Genomic DNA, 21,036 nt, shown 5'->3' with positions numbered 1-21,036 from the left:
TCTTCAATTTTTACATCAAAGTGTTTACATCAGGAAAGCTCTGTGCCAGACTCCAGGCTGGACAGTTAATGAACTTCACTCTGTGGTAAAATATTTAGTTGATCTCATTGTGTGAAAGGATTTCTTTCAATTCCACCCCACACTGAATTGACGGCCTGATCGTGGGAAACTGGCTTCACAATATATCTCGGTTTCTTTTCCAACCTTGTTCGCCTGCAATTGATCTTACCTCGTGTCATGTGGTAGGGTAGATCAAAAGGTGAGGTCAGCTCCTGGAGGTCTGAGAGACCCCTTGTGAGTGTGCAATAAAAAATACTTCCAACAGCCTCCAGAGAGGTAGGCAGCTACTGAGAGACTCCGTGGGATGAGAGGGGGAGAGGCTGAGGGGAGACTAAGAGAATCAGGAGAGAGAGAAAGAGGGAGAGAGGGGGAGAGAGTGAGAGGGAAAAGGGAGAGAGGAAGAGAGTGAGAGAGAAAGGGGAGAGAAAGAGGGAGGGAGGGAGAAAGTGGGAGAGGGAGAGGGAGAGGGAGACAGAATGAGAGAGAGGGAGAAAGAGTGAGAGAGAAAAATTGAGAGAGGAGAGAAGAGGGAGAGGAAAGGAGGAATAAATAGAGAGGGATAGAGGAAGAGAGTGAAGGAAAGGGAGAGAGTGAGGAAGAGAGTGAAGGAAAGGGAGAGAGTGAGGAAGAGAAAGAGAGCGAGAGAGAGAGGAAGTGAGAGAGGGGGAGAAAAGCAGAGTGAGTGAGAGGGAAAGAGAGAGAGCGGGAGAGAGATGTGGAGAGGGGCTAAGAGAGGAAAAGTTATGAGACAGAGAGAAGGAGAAAGTAGAGAGTTAGGAAGGACAGTTACAGAGCCCAAGGGAGTAAAAGAGTTATGAGAACTAGGAGAAAAAAAGGGTTAGAAATTCTTCTCTCAAATTCCTTTTTCTAGAGAGTTATGGAGGCTGAATCCCTGAACAATTCAAGGCTGAGAGAGAAGAAGAGATAGGGATTCAACCAGTAAAGGAACGAGGGATGATGGGATTGGGCGAGAAAATGGGTTAGTTTATTTACTTATAAACTCGACTTATTTACAAAGTCAAGTTTATTGTCACAAACACAAGACCATGTATGCACAGATTCAATGAAAAACTTACTTGCAGCAGCATTACAGGCACAGCTTCGCAGAAACAGCATTCACAAGAAAAATGTGTGTTAAATGTGAATTATGTACAATTTTTACAAGAAATAAATCAATTAGAACGAAACAAAGACCATTTTAATGAAAATGATCAAGTGTTGCTGAACTTTAATGGTTAGAGTTCTGCAGTTTTTTTCAAGTTGTAGGGAAGTAGCTGTTTTTTTTAATCTAGTGGTGTGGGACTTCAAGCTTCTGTACCTCCTGTGCAATGGTAGCTGTGAGTAGGTGGTGTAGCCTGGATGGTTGGGACCTGTGATGCCCCCTTGAGGCAAGGCCTCATGTAGATAGAGCATGGTGGGGAGGAATGTTTCCATGATGCAGTGAGGTGATGACTTGGACAAGTAAGGTTGGATCAGTTGTGAGTTTATGGAAATGTTTAGCAGGCTTGAGGGGCTGAATGGCCTACTATTCTTTATAGTTTTATGGAAAATAGAAATATTGAAAGGCAAAGGAAAAAAACTGAAAGTACAAGGAAAGGAAGCAGGGAAAATGGTGAGAGAACCTGAACTTTAGCAAGGAGGGCTATAGACTGGGAGAAAGTTGATGGGACTAGGTAGATGGGCCAAAGGGCCTATTTCTGAGCTGTAGTGTTCTATTACTCTATGACTCTACAGCAGGAAAGGAAGTAAGAAGGTTGGTTGAGAGAAGAGACACCGTAAAAAGAGGAGTGGGAGCAGAAAGAGCTGAATGAACCCAACAAGAGAAGAAGAAAGGGCAGAGAGATGATAAAGGAAGAAAGAGGAAAGCAATAGAAAGGAGGAAAGAAAGATTGCGAGAGTGAGAAAACTGAGGATAAAGCAGATGTGAATAGAGGGCAAGGGAAAAAGAAGGAAAGTAGAAAGGGAATGAAGGGAGGGAGGGAGGGTGAAGAATTTAAGACAGGGAGGGAAAGAGGAGGGAGGGAGGAGAAGATGTAAGTGAGATGGCAGGATGATGTAAGCAATGGGAATGTCTTGGGAATGTACAGTGTAGGGGTGGAAATGGTCACACATGTATTGGTTGCTGGGAGTTTAGCATAATGTAGAGGTGTGGTAAAATGGGCGGGATTGCCAGTGAAGTTGGTTCTGAAGTAGCAAGGAAGACCAGGGTAAGGCTAGAAGTCAAAGATACCTGCCACCCTGGCCATTCCCTTTTCTCTCTTCTACCTGCTGGGAGAAGACACAAAAGACTGGAAGCTCAGATGTCCAGAATTAAGACCATCTTCTTCTCCACTACTCCCTGACTCAACATAGAACATAGAACACTATAGCACAGTACAGACCCTTTGTCCCTTAATGTTCTGCCGACTTTTCAACCTATTGTAATATCAGTTTAACCCTTCCCTCCTACATAGCCCTCTACTTTTCTATCATCCATGCTCCTTATTGTCCCTAATGTATCTGGCCTTACTGCCACCTATTGGCAAGGCATTCCATGCACCCAACACTCTCCGCATAAAAAACCTACTTTCCCCACATCAATTTAAAATTATTAGCCATTCTGCCATGGGAGGAGATCTCTGCCTATCCACTCAATCTATGTGTCATGGTCCCATCTGACAACCCCCCATCTTGCTATTATCTCCTTGATTGGGCCTTAATCCCCTCATCTGATTCCCAGTTGTTCCCAGCTCCATTAATTACAGCACAACTGCTCTCCATCAATGAATGCAGGATAAAATCCCTAGAGTCACAGCAATGGCCTGCCAGTTTGTTGGTGGACTCTAGTGTGAGTAAACCTCATTTCCTGATTCCTTAGGACTAGCAGTTCTAAGCTCTGCATTGTTTCCTGGATGCTCTATGCAAACCTTGTCTCTGTGTAAAGACTCTCCTGGATACTGGTTCCATGTTTGTGATGGTGCTAATGCCTCATGATTCTGTCTCTGTGCCTGTGTCCTGCACTTGGGTTCATCCCCACCCATGTCCTTGCAACACTATGCCTCTTATCATCTTGTAAACTTCTGAACTCATCACATCTCAATCTCATCTTGCACCTCTTGTGATTGCAAGACCCTGTTGGACACTGTTAATGTGGAATGGTGGTAGTCTGATTCTCTGATGTACTGGTGGACAGCATGGTCTCTGTTGTGGGAAGGCCTTGGGCTGTGGTGTTACCTGTTTACAAACTCCTGGGAGAGAGAGACATTGAAGTCAGGTGCTCCACCGGAGTGCTGGGTGTGGTGTGGTACAGCATCCAAACTGGAGTCAGTGCTGCCCCTAGTGTTTGCTTGGCAGAAGATGGGCTTTAGCATACATGGACTAAGGGCCCTGAACTATATTAATTTGTGTGTGACTGTATTTTATGTACCTGCTATCTTGTATGTGCCTTGTGTGTGACTGTTGTTAGTATTGTGTTTTGCACTTTAGCCCCAGAGTAACACTCTTTCATTTGACTGTATTCATGGGTAATCATGTTTGGTTGATTGACAATTAAGCTTGAATTGAATTGAGCTGAAATTGAATGATGTTACCGTGTGCTTGGTCCCTTAGCTCTCCCATTTCTTCTGGCACTACTTCAGATTGCACTTCAGTCTTTGTAGCATTGTTGTTTTTGTGCTCAGTTCTGTGCCAATTGTCATGTTTTTATTATTATTATGGGTACTGTTTACTCAGTCAGCTTTGCACCCTGGTGTAATGACAATGATCTGATATAATGTGCAAGAATAATGTGGAGTTCCTCCAACTTTCCATTAATTTCAATAGAGTCCTAGAACAGTATGGATGCGAAACAGGCCATTTGGCCCATCTAATCTGTGCTAGCCTGGCCTTCTACTTCCATCTACCTACATCCAGCCTACATCCATCTGATCTCTAAATGTTTATTTTTATTTCTTATTTTGCACTACTTATTTTAATTAAACCATTAATATACATATATACTTGCCGATATTCTTTTTTTTAAAAACTATATTTATCATTGTACTGCTGCCATAAAGTTGTTAAATTTAATAACATATGCTGGTGATATTAAACTTGACTCTGATTCTCACAGTTAAGGTGTACCATGGAGAGCATTCTGATTGGCTGTATAACTTCTGGGATGGAAGTACCCATACAGCGGATTGGATAAAGCTGCAGAGAGTTTTTAACTCGGCCAGCTCCATCACAGGCAACCCCTTCCCCACTTGCACTCCTGCACACAAATTAAATATGCTGTCTTGACAACCAGAGCAATCTTGCACTGTGAGGCTACTTTATTACATTCACCTGTTGGTTAATGCTAATTAATCAAATCAGCCAATCACTGGGCAGCAACTCAATGTATAAAGGCATGCAAAACACAATCGAGAGGTCCAGTTGTTGTTTAGACCAAACATCAGAACAGTGACGAAAGGTGCTTTAAGTGACTTTAATCGCTGTTTAATGACAGTTGGTGGCAGGCAGGATGGCTTGGGTTTCTCAAACTGCTGAGCTCCAGGGATTTTACAGAGAAAGGTGCGAAAAATAAAAAGCAGCCAGAGAGTGACAGGTCTGTAGGTTAAAATGTCTTAATAACAAGAGAGGTCAGAGGAGAATGGCCAGACTGGTTCAAGCTGACAGGAAGGTGACAGCCCCCATACATTACAGCAGTGGTGTGCAGAGGAGTATCTCTGAATGCACAACACATAGAACCTTGAAGTGGATGGGCTACAACAGCAGAAAACCACATATAATCAGTGGTCACTTTATTAGGGACAGGAGGTACAAAATAAAGTGGTCACTGGGTGTACATATGAGGGGTGATTGATATGTTTGTGGCCTAAGGTAGAAGGAGTCAACTTTAGAAAACCTAGCACATTTATTTTTCAACATAGTCTCCTCCTACATTTACACACTTAGTCCAGCGGTCATGGAGTATATGAATCTTGGACCTCCAGAAAGTGTCCACAGATGGGTGATTGATAAGTTTGTCTCCTAAGGTAGAAGGAGATGAGTTGTACAGCTCTCGTTACATGCACATGCAGTTCAACTCTTTGACTGAAAATGCAGAAAGTTTGAAGTTAATAACTCATCAGTTAATTCATGGGGTAATTGATAAGTTTGCGACCTAAGACAGTAGGAGATAAATTATTAACTTCAAACTTTCTGCATTATCACTCAACGAACTGAACTGCACGTGCATGTAACGAGAGTGTCTTGGATCTCCAGGTGGTCCACAGCAGGGGTGATTGATAAGTTTGTGGCCTAAGGTAGAAGGAGATGAGTTATACAGCTCTTTACAGGCATGTGCAGTTCAACTCTTTGAGTGAAAACACAAAGTTTGAAGTTAATAACTCATCTTCTACTTTAGGCCATGAACTTATCAATCACCCCATGCTGTGGACCACTTCTGGAGGTCCAAGACACCAACCTCTACAATGAAGGGATCCGTACGCCCCACGACCGCTGGACTAAGTGTGTAAATGTAGGAAAAATATATGTACTAGGTTTTCTAAAATTGACTCCTTCTACCTTAGGCCATGAACTTATGAGTCACTGTGTGTGTGTGCGCAAAAATAGTGAAGTAGTGCTCAAGGGTTATTGCCTGCTCAGAAATCAGATGGCAGAGGGGAAGAAGCTATTCCTAAAACAGTACTTCCTCCCTGATGGTAGTAATGAAAAGAGGGCATGTCCTATGTGATGGGGGTCCTTAATGATAGATGTCACTTTTGCAGATGTCCTCGATGGAGGGGAGTCACAAGGTGGACGTGTCTCAAGGTTAAGGTTCACTCTATGGAGCAGAGAACCAGCCCATCAGCAGGCAAGGGCAATGGTCTTGAAAGCTCTAGAGCTTCTGTCCACCTCCTTGAAAGGCCAAGAGGATTGCCAGGATGGTAGTGGAGACATGATCACTAGAGTTGCTTAGAAATGGTTAATTATTGTTACAGGCACTGAAGGCACCTCATCAGCCATGATTTGCAGCTCATCTGAGAGAAGGAAGACTCTGATGTCAAACCTCTGCTCCCTTGTGGCTATACCCACTCGAGGGGAAAGCTTTGGGGTAAACCCCCAGGGAAAAATCCAGAGCTGGAGTCCCTAAGGCAGACTGACATTGAGTTCAATGCTGACTGGTGACTCCTGCAATGCCGCTGGTACCAAACTGTATCCGTCTCTGCCGTTCCTTTGGGCTCATCAGATGTATGGAGACGGGAAGCCTGCTACATGGGCAACAGCTTGCTCTTTATATTGCTATATCCATGGTTGACTCTGACTGACAGAGTCCTAAGACTGAAATACACTGAAAAGCTTTTCTTGCCTGCCGTCCATACATGCCACGCACAAATACATCCAGGTAGTAACAATGAAAACAGAATGCAGAATGAAGTGTTGCAGTTACAGAGAAAGTGCAGTGCAGGCAGAAAAATAAAGTGCAAGGGTGATGACAAGGTAGATTGGAAAATCTAGAGCTCACTTTATGGCATATGCAAGGTCTGTTCGAGCCGCTGATGACACAGGGATAGGAGCTGTCCTTGAACCTGGTGGTACGTGCTCTCAGATATTAGTTTCTTCTGGGAAGGGAGAAAATAAAAAATGTCTAGGATGGGAGGGGCTCTACTTAAAGAGAAAATAAACAAATATTTGAAAGATCAGGGAAAGAGGGCTATAGGGAATTAGCACAGAAGAGGAAATAAGGTCTGGAACAGATAATTCATAATCATATTGAATAGCAGTGCCTACTTGGTTGTTCCGTTAGTAGAGTATGGGGGGGCCTATCAGAATCTGGGGATATTCCTACAATTTGACAAGACTGAAATTTATTCTAATATTTCAGCATTCCAATGTATGCCTTCAGCTGTTATATTACTTCAGGGTGGAAGGAGTGTTGGTGGTTTTCACCTCCTCCTGAACTGGGTGTAGTCCTTTAACACACATACGCTGGACTTAATTTGCCAAAGAGGGGCTCTTCTCCTCAGATGCAGGCCTGCTTTTGCCTGTCTGCTCAAGACTTCTTCCACATTCCACATGAATTCATTCCTTGAGGCTACCATCACCAGGATTCCATCCAAGTAACTCCAGAATGCCGGGCAGCAAAACCCCCCATAGTACTCTGAAAGGTAATAGGTGCTGGCAGAGCTCAGGAGCATCAGTGAAGTATCTGTGAAAAGCCCCTTTATAAATGATGACAGACAAGAATTCCTTCGGCTCTTCCTCAGATATTACCTGTTGGTGTACACGACTGCCCTCTCAGCAAAGCCACAAAACAATCTCCCATTCTAGCAATGGAATATAGTTACAGGGTCGAGAATTCATTAACAAGCATCCTAAACCTTTCACAAAGCCTCATGGTTCTGTCAGGATGATGACGGTGCAGAAGAACTTTACCAGGATTAGAGGATATGAGCTATTAGGAAAGGTTGTACTGTCCTGTTCAAGGGTCTTGACCCAACAGATCAGAATCAGGTTTAATATCACCATACATTGTGATATTCATTAGCTTTGCAACAGCAGTACATTGCAATGCATGATAAATATGGAAAATAACTGTGAATTATATGTAGATTAATTATGTGGGCTGAACGATGGCAGATGGAGTTTAATGCTGATAAGTGTGAGGTGCTACATTTTGGTAGGACTAATCCAAATAGGACATACATGGTAAATGGTAGGGCATTGAAGAATGCAGTAGAACAGAGTGATCTAGGAATAATGGTGCATAGTTCCCTGAAGGTGGAATCTCATGTGGATAGGGTGGTGAAGAAAGCTTTTGGTATGTTGGCCTTTATAAATCAGAGCATTGAGTATAGGAGTTGGGATGTAATGTTAAAATTGTATAAGGCATTGGTATTGGAATTTGGAGTATTGTGTACAGTTTTGGTCACTGAATTATAGGAAAGATATCAATAAATTAGAGAGAGTGCAGGGACGATTTACTAGAATGTTACCTGGGTTTCAGCACCTAAGTTACAGGGAAAGATTGAACAAGTTAGGTCTTTATTCTTTGTAGCATAGGTTGAGGGGGGACTTGATAAGAGGTATTTAAAATTATGAGGGGGATAGATAGAGTTGACATGGATAGGCTTTTTCCATTGAGAGTAGGGGAGATTCAAACAAGAGGACATGAGTTGAGAATTGCGGGCAAAAGTTTAAGGGTAACTCAAGGGGGAATTTCTTTACTCAGAGTGGTAGCTGTGTGGAAAGAGCTTCCAGTTGAGGTGGTAGAGGCAGGTTCAGTATTGTCATTTAAAGTAAAATTGGATAGGTATATGGACAGGAAAGGAATGGAGGGTTATGGGCTGAGTGCGGGTAGGTGGGACTAGGTGAGAGTAAGCATTCGGCACGGAATAGAAGATCCGAGACAGCCTGTTTCCATGCTGTAATTGTTAGATGGTTATATGGTTAAATAAGTAGTGTAAAAACAGAAAATAAAAAGGTCATTTTCATAGGTTCAATGCCCATTCAGAAATCAGATGGCAGAGTGGAAGAAGCTGTTCCTGAATTGCTGAGTGTGTGCCTTCAGACTTCTGTACCTCCTACTGGCAGTTACTGGCATGTCCTGGGTGGTGGGGGCGGGGGGGGGGCCTTGATGATGGATGCCAAATTCCTAAAGCACTGTTCCTTGAAGATGTCTTGGATAGTATGTAGACTAGTACCCATAATGGAGCTGACTAATTTTACAACTCTCCGGAGCTTACTTCAATTTTGTGCAGTAGCACCCCACGCCCCCACCCCCAGCACCAGAGAGTGATGCAGCCAGTCAGAATGCTCTCCATGGTACATCTATAGAAGTTTTCAAATGTTTTAGGTGACATACCAAATCTCCTGAACTCCTAATGAAATACAGGTACTGACTTGCCTTCTTGATAGCTTCATCGATATGTTGAGACCAGGTTAGATCCGCAGAGATCTTGACACCCAGGAACTTGAAATTGTTCACTCTCTCCACCTCTAGTCCCTCTATGAGGATTGGTGTGTGTTCCATCACCTTACCCTTTCTGAAGTACCAACAGCTGTTTAGCCTTACTGACATTGAGTGCAAAGTTTGCCTCTGTAGATGCTGCCTGACCTGCCGAGTTCCTCTCGCATTTGGCATGTTGTTTTGGGTTGTTCTCTCCAGAGCATTGGAGGTTGAGCTGACTGAGGCTTTTAAAATTATAAGGGATATAAATAGGGTGAAAAGTCAGAATATTTTTCCCAGGGTAGAAAGGTCAAGCACCAGAGGACGTGCTTTTAAGCATAGGGAGGGGAAGTTTAAAGAGGGTGAGGGGTATTTTTTTATGTAGAGAGTGGTAGGTGTCCAAAACAGTCTGCCAGGGGTAATAATAGAATCATTAAGATAGAGGTGTTTACAGTTGATAGGTTCCTGATAAGTAAGGACGTCAAAGATTCCAGGGAAAAGGCAGAAGAATAGGGTTGAAAGGGATAATATATCAGTCGTGAGGAAATGGTGGAGAAGACTCAATGGATCAAATGGCCTAATTCTGTGTCTATGTCTTATGGTCTTAAGGGGCTTTTAGATAGACACCAAACATGAATGGAAAGAAGGAATTTGGATGATATACAGGAAGAAAACATTTAGTATAAATAGGCATCAAGATCAGCAGAACTCTATGGGCTGAATGGCCTGTCCAAAACTGTATTATTCTATGTTCTATATATCATTGTTGCACTATGACCTAACTGGATTAGTTGATGTCATTTTTGACCTCGTACTTTCAGTTCCTTGCACGCAGTACAGAGTCTGGCCCAAAGAACCTAGTCAGAGTGTTGGAATTGGCATGAGTCTTGGCTTGGGCGGTCTTCAAGCTACCAGCTCCACTTCATGTCTCCTTAGTGCCATCTTTAATATTCTGGCCTCACCCATTTTAAGGTGATGAGTGATCCTTTAATCCAGGAGAATTGCCTTCCTGTCACGGTCGATCTGCAAACTGCCAGCACTGGTATTGACAATGTCCTAACCTGTACTTCGGTATTTCACTGTTGCTTCAGAGCTTGTACTGCATACTGTAGATTTGACACATTTTCCTGTGTGTTCTTTGGCGTTGGAGTGAATAGAGACGGAAGAAGCTACAGATGTCAGGATCAAGGAACTCAGCCGGTCAGGCAGCATCTGTGGAGAGAAAGAGCCAGGCATTTCTGGTTGAAACCCTTCATCTAAACTGCTCTATAACTGTGTATTCAATCTGGCTCAACAGCATTGCACTGGATTCAGCCACAATCTCCATTCTTCACTTCAGCACTATAGGCCTAAAACAAACACTTCACACCATTTTAGAAGTTTCTTTCCCCAGGCGGTTAATCTGATCAAGCAGTCTAGTTGTTCGCTCCCTCGCCACACCTATGTATTATCACTGCACTGCACTGTAAAACGTTAAATCACTTTCTTTAAAGCTACACACACAAAATGCTGGAGGAACTCAGCGGGTAAGGCAGCATCTATGGAAATGAATAAACAGTCGACGTTTCAGGCCGAGACCCTTCGGGACTGGAAAGGAAGGAGGAAGACTCCAAAATTCAAAGGCGAGGGAGGAGGGGGGGGAGATAGCTGGTAGGTGATAGGAGGAGCCAGGTGGTAAAGGGCTGGAGACGAAGGAATCTGACAGGAGGGGAGAGTGGACTAGAGGAGAAGGGGAAGGAGGAGGAAACCCAGGAAGAGGTGATAGGCAGGTGAGAAGAGGTAAGAGACAAGAGTGGGGAATAGGAGAAGAGGGGAAGGGAAGGGATACTGTTTACATTGTAAGTACATGTTGGCATTTGTATATTTATGTACGTTTTATTTAACATCCCTGCTTTAACCTCTCTTTATGATTTTATAATTATTGACGTTTTGGTTGGATGTCACACCCTAACCAACACACCGCAGCAAACTCAAACTAGATAGATTGATTACTTTATATCAACAATGGTTGTACTTCAGTGGTGCTAGTCCTGTTTTCATTTCCTCCATATTGTAATCTACCCTCTTTCTTTACATGGAGGGATGGTGGAAATTTTCACTGCCTTCATATAATTTCCTACATTCATTTGGCTTACGTGGCACATAGAACACTACAGCACACCACAGACCATTCAGCTCGTGATATTGTGCCGACTTTTTAACTTACTCCAAAAGTAACTTAACTGTTCCCTCCTACGTAGCCCTCCATTTGTCATTCATCCATCTGTCTCTTCAGGTGTGGGACAGAGAAAGAGTGCCAGGGGTGAGAAGTGGCGTGGGCGCAGGCACAGCCAGCCTTGAGACACCAGGCAAGGTAATTTGATTTCATGCGACTGGTTTATTAATCATTACAGAACCTCTCTTGGTGCTTCCTGCTTCCTCCCCTCTCCCTTCCCCTTTTCCCAACCATAATTCCCCTCTCTCTGCCCCCTTTCCATCCTCAGTCCACAATACCACAATATAGACCCACATCAGAATCAGATTTATCATTTTTCCTGTATGTCATGATTTTTTTTTGTAGTGCCAGTACAGTGCATTACATAATATTGCTACAGAGTTGTCCAAAGGTCTTGGTCACCTTGGCCATATATAAATATATGTGTGCGTGTGCGCGCTTGTGCGTGCGTGTGTGCCTAAGACTTTTGCACAGTACTGTATGTCCTTACTTTGTAATTCCACTTCTCGGTGAAGCTTCAGCGTGTCTTTGACAATCAGATTTACCGTTTATAAAAAGTACCACTGTTGATTCTGATCGTTATCTTGTCCCTTTGAACTGAGAGAATGTGTCATCATGGCATCTTGGTATAGCTATGTTAACCATGAATCAAACGTAATCCTTTTCATGATCTCACTTGACATTAGGTTTAAACAGATCTTCAAGTCGATTTATCCCTTATTTTTTAAGTTACCTGAATCCACCACCACCCTTTGACCACACATTTAAAAAGCCATCTAGTTGCAATATCAATAGCCCTAGCGTTTCTGCTTAACACTCACTAAGCCGTCCCTGCCTTCACCCTGCCCCACTTCCTCCCTTAAATGGCTTCATCTGCCTATTTTTGTCAGATTCACTTACTTATCACACGTTCATTGAAGGATCAAGTGAAATGTGTTGCTTGCGTTAACAACCAACACAACCTAAAGATGTGTTGGGGGCAGCCCGCAAATGCTGCCACACGTCCCGGCGCCAACATAGCATAGCCACAATGCTCAGCAGATCAACACCGAGCACCACATACAACAAACCAAGAAACATGATTCCAAGGACCACACACAAAATGCTGGAGGAACTCAGCAGGCCAGGCAGCATCTATGGAAAAGAGTAAACAGTTGATGTTCTGGGCCAAGACCCTTTATCTGAGCCTGATGAAGGCCCGAAATGTCAACTGTTTACTCTTTTACATAGGTGCTGCCTGGCCTGTTGAGTTCCTCCAGCATTTTGTGTGTGTTGACAGCAATATAACTTCATTCCAGCCTCCCACCCACCCACCCACACGCACGCACAGTCCTCCAACTCCAGGACAGGCCATCCTTGGCCTCTAGCACACTCACAAATTCACATTGGGCTTCAACTTCCCCACAAGCTCACAGCTCCAAGATTCTGCATCCCTCTTTCATTCTCCTAACCCTGCCTCCAAACTCCACCTACACCCCTTCCCTATCTGGCTGTATCTGGTCCTCATCCTCCACAAATCACCGAGTACTCTTGTGGCCTTCAAATCTCCCACACTATTCAGTGAGGTAGTTGCCATCTTGACATATCTTAGCACTTTCTATCGGGCTTCCATAAGCAAACAACCTCCCATGACAAAAGTCAATGGTATTTCCAAAATGTTTGGTTAGCCCTGGTACAAAATGGTCACAAGAACACTTAAGGAATTGGTGGATTTGTTAAAGAATTGTGTTAACCCAAAGTCAAGTGAGATCATAAGTTTAAACATGAGGAGAAAGCTTTAGTTTTCCACTTCCCCTTTTGGCAAAGAGTCACTATTTAACAGCCTCATTCTAAATTTAAGCTTCCCTTGTGCTGTAAGTCTAAACTTCCCGCAAGGGCAGAGAAAATGATTTCTGTTCATCGGACATATCAGCTCCTTCAAATCATTTTAAGCACCTCAATCAGATTAGACTGTAATCACCTTTGCATCATCTCCAACTAGTGAGGTCAGTGGGTAGATATTTATTTAATTCTGCTCCCAATTCCCACACAATGGTGAGTGTATGGAGTCAGCTGCCAGGGGAAGTGGCTGAGGAGGGACAATGATGTCATTGAGCAAGCCCTTGGATAGACGCACAGAGGGAACAGCTTAGAGGGATTTGCACCTAACCCAAAAAACTGGGACTAGTTGGGTGGGCACCAGGGTCGGCATGATTTGGTTGGGTTCAAGGCTCTGAGCCTATCTTGTGTTGCTCAAAAAATGGATCTATTAATTTCCATTGATGCTGCCCGACCGGCTGAATTCCCCAGCATTTTGTGTGCGTTGCCCTGGATTTCCAGAAGCTGCGGAATTGCATGCGTCTACGATTTGCTGCTCCACTGCAAAGTCTCTTCGAGGAATGCCTACCCTTGAAGAAGTTTAAATCTTCTCTTTAACAGGAGTTCGGAGAAACCCTCTCTCGCTTACTCCCCTTCTGTGATCTCTGCTGCCCGCTGACTCTTTGACCACGCACTCACCCAGAACCACTACCACAGCCATGTATTCTCTCCTATCCGATTCCTTCTTCTCCAGCCCTTGACCTTTGCCACCCACCAGGTTTCACCAATCACCATTCAGCTAGCCATTGTTGTTCCCTAACCGCCCCCCCCCCACCTTCTCAGTCCTGAAGAGGATCTCTGCCCGAAACATCGACTATCTATTCATTTCCATAGATGCTGCCTGGCCTGCTGAGCTCCTCCAGCATTTTGTGTGTGTTGCTTAGGACCCACATTAGGTTGGTTCTGTTGGTGACTATCTGAGTGTTCTTGTGCTTACGATTTTAATTAATGACCAGGTAATCTGTTATTGAGCTCAGTAAAGGTCAAGTTTAGGAGAAGTCCCACAGTGCTTCTCAATTACACTATTGATGGTAGTAGTAATAGTGAGGTGTTCATTGTTCAGGGTCCACTGTGGAGGTTGCATCTTAGCTGTCCAGGCAAACTAGGGTAGTACAATATGGAGAGCATGGACTAGATGGACCAAAAGGCCTGTTTCTGTTCTATAGTGTTCTATAATTCTTTGTCTTCTCAAAGATATGTTAATTTCTCTGTTGGAAGATCCCATTGAAACTGATCTTCACTGGCAGAATCTTCTAGATGGCTGCTTCACTGCGTTTCTCCTCACATACTTTTCTTCCTCTGTGGCTGGGGAGGCAGTCTGCCGTTCGGCTTTACACTTATATACAAAAGGGATATCAATCTATACAATCAACTCTTTAAAGCTGCACTCCATCTGTTAGTCGCTGAGAGATATTTGGATATCTTGGCTGAGCACGGCTCCATTTTCAAACTGTTGGGCAAGCAATGAGCGGCTGTCGGTGGTGTATGCCCTCATAGGGGTAATAGACAATAGGTGCAGAAGTAGACCATTCGGCCCTTCGAGCCTGCACCACCATTTTGAGATCATGGCTGATCAACTACTGTCAATACCCGGTTCCTGCCTTGTCCCCATATCCCTTGATTCCCCATCTATGAGATACCTATCTAGCTCCTTCTTGAAAGCATCCAGAGAATTGGCCTCCACTGCCTTCCGAGGCAGTGCATTCCACACCCCCACAACTCTCTTGGAGAAGAAGTTTTTCCTTAACTCTGTCCTAAATGACCTACTCCTTATTCTCAAACCGTGCCCTCTGGTACTGGACTCTCCCAGCATATGGAACATACTTCCTGCCTCTATCTTGTCCAATCCCTTAATAATCTTATATGTTTCAATCAGATCCCCTCTCAATCTCCTTAATTCCAGCGTGTACAAGCCCAGTCTCTCTAACCTCTCTGCGTAAGACAGTCCAGACATCCCAGGAATTAACCTCATGAATCTACGCTTTGATTTTACCCACCAATCTCCTATGTGGGACCTTATCAAATGCCTTCTGAAAATCGAGGTACACTACATCCAGTGGACCTCCCCTGTCTAACTTCCTGGTTACATCCTCGAAAAACACCAACAGATTAGTCAAGCATGATTTACCCTTGGTAAATCCATGCTGGCTCAGCCCAATTCTATCACTGCTATCTAGATATGCCACTATTTCATCCTTAATAATGGACTCTAGCATCTTCCCCACCACCGATGTCAGGCTGACAGGTCGATGACAGCCCAGGTGATGGGCTGAACTAGCTAATAATGCTTCAAAAGGAGATATCTTTTTAATTATAGATACAGTATGGTAGCATGCTCTCCTGACTCAATGAGCCTATGCTGCCCAGCTACACCTGAGCGACTAATTAACCTACTAACCCATAGATGTTCGAAATGTAGGAGGAAACGGGAGCACCCAGTGGAAGCACATGCAGTAACAGAGGGAACAGACAGCAGTGGGAATTGTACCCAGGTCTCTGCCGTTGTGGTAGCATTACGCCACCATACCAGTGATGTGATGGTAATGGTGGGCCACATTCTTGAACCGCTCCCATCCTTCAGGTGAAGCTGTTCCAAGAGTGCTTTTGGGGAGGAGATAACGGAGTTGGACCCAGTGACAAGGAAGGGCCAGCGATATACTTCCAAGGTGGAATGGTGGACAACTTGAATGACAACTACCTTTATATATTGAGCTTGAAGTCCAGTGTAATATCACTCGATTGATTTCAGGTGGAAAGGTGAACTTAAGATATGAGGTCTACCACAGTCCTGCTCTATGGTAACACACAAAATGCTGGAGGAACTCAGCAGGTCAGGAAGCATGTATGGAATAGATGGTTGATGTTTTTGGTCAAGATCCTTCATCAAGACAGGAAAGGAAGGAAGAAAGAAGTCAGAATGAGAAGGTAGGGGAGTGGGAGCAGCACAAGCTGTTAGGTGAGCCAGGTGAGAGGGAAGGAGGGTGGAGGAGAGGGGATGAAAGGAGAAGCTAGGAGGGGATAGGTATGAGAAGCGGCTAAGGAGAGGGAAAAGGACCATGGGGGAAAGGAAAGAGGGAGGATCACCAGAGGGTGTCAGCCTGAAACATTAACTTTGTATTGCTCTCCATAGATGCTGCCCAATCTGCTGAGTTCCTCCAGTACTTGTGTGTGTTAATCCTGATGAAGGGTCTCTGCCCAAAACATCGAGTGTATATAGCCCTCTGTAGATACTCCAATCACAAACGAGAGAAAATCTGCAGATGCTGGAAATCCAAACAACACGCAAAATGCTGGAAGAACTCAGCAGGCCAGGCAGCATCTGTGGAAAAGAGTACAATCAATGTTTTGGGCCAAGAACAGGACCGGTGAAAGGTCTCGGCCCAAAATGTTAACTGTACTTTTGCCTGGCTCGCCGAGTTCCTCCAGAACTTTGTGTGTGTTACCTTAATGAAGGGTCTTGGTCCGAAACGTCGACTGCTTATTCCTCTCTGTAGATACTGACTGACTTGCCAATTTCCTCCTGCATTTTGTGTGCCTCTGTTCCTCTGGATTTCCAGTATCTACAGAGAAAGGGACAGTGGGTGGAAGTAGAAAGTTATACGTAAAAGAGAAACGTTGAGATGCTGGGCCAATGGCTTACTTTACTGGAACTGTGCTATAATTCTGTTACCTTATGAATTTCCAGGAAGAACAAAGACAGGAGCTTAACAACTGCAGCAAACCATTCCACCACCAAAGCTTGTTCTCCTTTCATGGTTGCCAGTATACGAACTGTGGACTTTGACCTAACAGCGTGCATGCGAACAATATCTAAAGGTGCTTTTGAGGGATGATGGTTGATTATTCTGTGTAAACTGTACACTCTTTTTTTTGTGGAAGAGGGCGAGACAGCAAGTGTGTGGGAGTCTGAATGTACAAGGTGGGTGTGAGCGTCTACAGGGGAAATGCAATCTATTGCTTAACACAGTAGTGGGTGGGAGAGCAAGTTGTCTGAGAAAAGATTAAAGGTGCGTGGGATCAAAGGATACTATGTCTGTAAAAGGTGTGTGGGAGTGAGTAGATGGGTATTTTCAAGGTGGCTTGGACTAGGATCGCAACAGAAAAACTTGATCAGGTGCATGAATTTTACGGCTTTATCCAGAAAGGAACTATGTGATTACTAATTACTACATTCTGTGTTCTTATAATCCATTGCTTAGACAAATATACCAGAGGTTTAATTATGACAGGCAACATTTTGACCTGCTTAAACAAGGTTGCTCAATTCCGCTCCTCGGATTACGGTGGGGTAATTCTGAGTCAACTTACAAACCTAAGTTCCTCCAACATCAACGCTACCCTCACCAGCGTAACCTTCCATTTCGCACAGGTCTGCCCCTCACCCCATCCTCCTGCATCTACATCAAGGATAGGGTTCCTCTTGTCCATGCCTACCACCCCACTATCTTCCGCGTCCAGCATATAATCCTCTATATAACTTCCCCCATCTCCAACGGGAGCCCACCACCAAGCACGTCTTTCCCTCCTCCCCACTTCCTGTTTTCCGCAGGGATCGCTCCCTACGTGACTGCCTTGACCTCTGATCTTCCTCCTGGAACTTATCATTGCAAGTGGAACAAGTGCCACACCTGTCCCTACACCACCTCCTTCACTACCATTCAGGGCCCTAACTGTCCTTTCAGGTGAAGCGACCATAGAACATTACAGCACAGAAACAGGCCTTTTGGCCCTTTTTGGCCATGCCGAACCATTTTTCTGCCTAGTCCCACTGACCTGCACCTGGACCATATCCCTCCATACACCTCTCATCCATGTACCTGTCCAAGTTTTTCTTAAATGTTAAAAGTGAGCCCGCATTTACCACTTCATCTGGCAGCTCATTCCACACTCCCACCACTCTCTGTGTGAAGAAGCCCCACATAATGTTACCTTTAAACTTTTCCCCCTTCACCCTTAACCCATGTCCTCTGGTTTTTTTTCTCCCCTAGACTCAGTGGAAAAAGCCTGCTTGTATTCACTCTATCTATACCCATCATAATTTTATACACCTCTATCAAATCTCCCCTCATTCTCCTATGCTCCAGGGAATGAAGTCCTAACCTATCTAACCTTTCTCTGTAACTCAGTTTCTCAAATCCCGGCAACATCCTTGTGAACCTTCTCTGCACTCTTTCAACCTTATTAATATCCTTCCTGTAATTCAGTGCCCAAAACTGTACACAATACTCCAAATCCGGCCTCACCAATGTCTTATACAACCTCACCATAACATTCCAACTCTTAATGCTTTGATTTATAAAGGCCAATGTACCAAAAGCTCTCTTTACAACTCTGTCTACCTGTGATGCCACTTCTAGGGAATTTTGTATCTGTATTCCTAGATCCCTCTGTTCTACTGCACTCCTCAGTGCCCTACCATTTACCTTGTATGTTCTACCTTGGTTTTTCCTTCCAAAGTGGAATAGCTCACACTTATCTATATTAAACTCCATCTGCCATTTTTCAGCCCATTTTTTCAGCTGATCCAAATCCCTCTGCAAGCTTTGAAAACCTTCTTCACTGTCCAGTACACCTCCAATCATTGTATCATCAGCAAATTTGCTGATCCAATTTACCACATTATCATCCAGATCTTTGATATAGATGACAAATAACAATGGACCCAGCACTGATCCCTGTGGCACACCACTAGTCACAGGCCTCCACTCAGAGAACCAAGCCTCCACTACCATTTTCTGACTTCTCCTATTGAGCCAATGTCTAATCCAATTTACTACCTCTCCATGTATACCTAGTGACTGAATCTTCCTAACTAAACTCCCATGCGGGACCTTGTAAAAGGCCTTACTGAAGTCCATGTAGACAATATCCACTGCCTTTCCTTCATCCAGTTTCCTGGTAACTTCCTCGAAAAACTCTAATAGATTTGTTAAACATGACCTACCACTCACAAAGCCGTGTTGACTCTCCCTATTAAGTCCCTGTCTATCTAAATACTTGTAGATCCTATCTCTTAGTATTCTTTCCAATAATTTACCTACTACTGATGTCAAACTTACTGGCCTGTAGTTTCCTGGATTACTTTTAGAGCCTTTTTTAAACAAAGGAACAACATGAGCTATCCTCCAATCCTCCGGCACCTCACCCATAGATACTGACATTTTAAATGTATCTGCCAGGGCCCCTGCGATTTCAACACTAGTCTCCTTCAAGATCCAAGGGAATACCCTGTCAAGTCCTGGGGATTTATCTACTCTGATTTGCTTCAAGATAGCAAACATCTATTCCTCTTCAATCTGTATATGTTCCATGACCTTACTACTTCTTTGCCTTATTTCCATTAACTCCAAGCCAGTTTCCTTAGTAAATACAGACGCAAAAAAACTCATCTTAAATCTCCCCATTTCTTTTTGTTCCATACATAGCCGACAACTCTGATCTTCAAGAGGACCAATTTTATCCCTTACTATCCTTTTGCTCTTAGTATACCTGTAGAAGCTCTTAGGATTATCCTTCACCTTGACTGCCAAAGCTACCTCATGTCTTCTTTTAGTCCTCCTGATTTCTTTCTTAAGTATTTTTTTGCACTTTTTATACTCCTCAAGTACCTTCACTTGCAAATCCATTGGGGTCATCTACTTTATCTGGTGCTCCTAGTGTAGCCTCCTGCATATCGGTGAGACCCGACATGAATCGGTAGAATGCTTCATCGAGCACCTACGCTCCATCCACCAGAAAAACAGGATCTCCCTGTAGCCACCTATTTCAATTTTACTTTGCATTTCCACATATCAGTCCACGTCCTCCTCTACTGCCACAATTAGGTCATGCTCAGATTGGAGGAGCAATGCCTTATATTCCATCTGGGTAGCCTCCAACCTGATAGCATGATAATTGATTTGTCAAACTTTGGCTAATTCCTCCCCCCCACCATTCCCCATTCCTGTTTCCCTCTCTCACCTTATCTCATTACCTGCCCATCACCTCCCTCTGGTGTTGCCCCTTCCCTTTCTTCCATGGTCTGTTGTCCTCTCCTGTCAGATCCCCCCTTCTCCAGCCCTTTATCTCCTTCACAAATCAACTTCCCAGCTCTTCACCCCATCCCCACCACCCCGCCCTGGTTTCACCTATCACCTGCCACCTTGTACTTCTTCCTCCCCAACCTCCCCACCTACCTCTTACTTCTCTTCTTTCGTTCCAGTCCTGATGCAGGAGAGTTTTTAGAGTGGAAAAGCTGTTGCACTGGGGCAGTTCCACACTCCCGGGTCCAGTGTTATGAACGAGCATCACAAACTGGGATCTGGTTTGGTTACAGTGGATGACCGTGACAACTTCAGTGCCTTCTCGTGCCCTTCGTTCCCCGCGAAGCTTTACAGTGCCACCTTCCTGGCCATCGGATCTCACTGCAGATCTCATCCGTCCAGCCCACCTGAGCTGACTTCGCATGCTTGGATAGTCATGTCCCTGACTCACTGGGCAATGAGGCCGCCAGCTGCCCTCACCTGGTTTAGCCGCCCGGCGAAGCAGTGTACCGGGGTACGGTTGCTGTCGCATGCAAGCAGCTACTTGGAGCCACAGGTGAGAGCTGAGTGTCCAGTGGGGACCAAGGGTGAGTGAGCAGCCCCAGAATGGACACGACAAGCCAGTTCGCCAAAAGTGCTTCCATTTGTTCTGTGAATATTGGCACCAGCTCGTACCACTTCCTTTGAGAGGAAGCCGGAAAGAGAAAGGATCATAAGTAAGTGAGGAGGGAGTGGATCTGGGAAGTGAGTTCACCGCTCACATTAATGAGAAGCATTTGGAGAAACTAGAGTGATAAGATAAAATAATGTTAAATAAGTGTTAAATAATGAAGGTCTATTATGCAGCCTGCAATCCACGCAAGGCAATGAGAATGGAGATGCCGACCAACTTCGACATTAAATCTCTTATCAATGAGTGTATCACCCATTGAGGTATCCCTCTGCAGAAGCACCTTGCTAACCACAGGTCCAACATTATCTGCTCTCAG

Source organism: Hypanus sabinus, chromosome 19, assembly GCF_030144855.1.
Source record: "Hypanus sabinus isolate sHypSab1 chromosome 19, sHypSab1.hap1, whole genome shotgun sequence".
NCBI classification, from domain to species: Eukaryota; Metazoa; Chordata; class Chondrichthyes; order Myliobatiformes; family Dasyatidae; genus Hypanus; species Hypanus sabinus.
The sequence above is the reverse complement of the archived record's forward strand: the minus strand, read 5'-3'. Positions refer to the sequence as shown.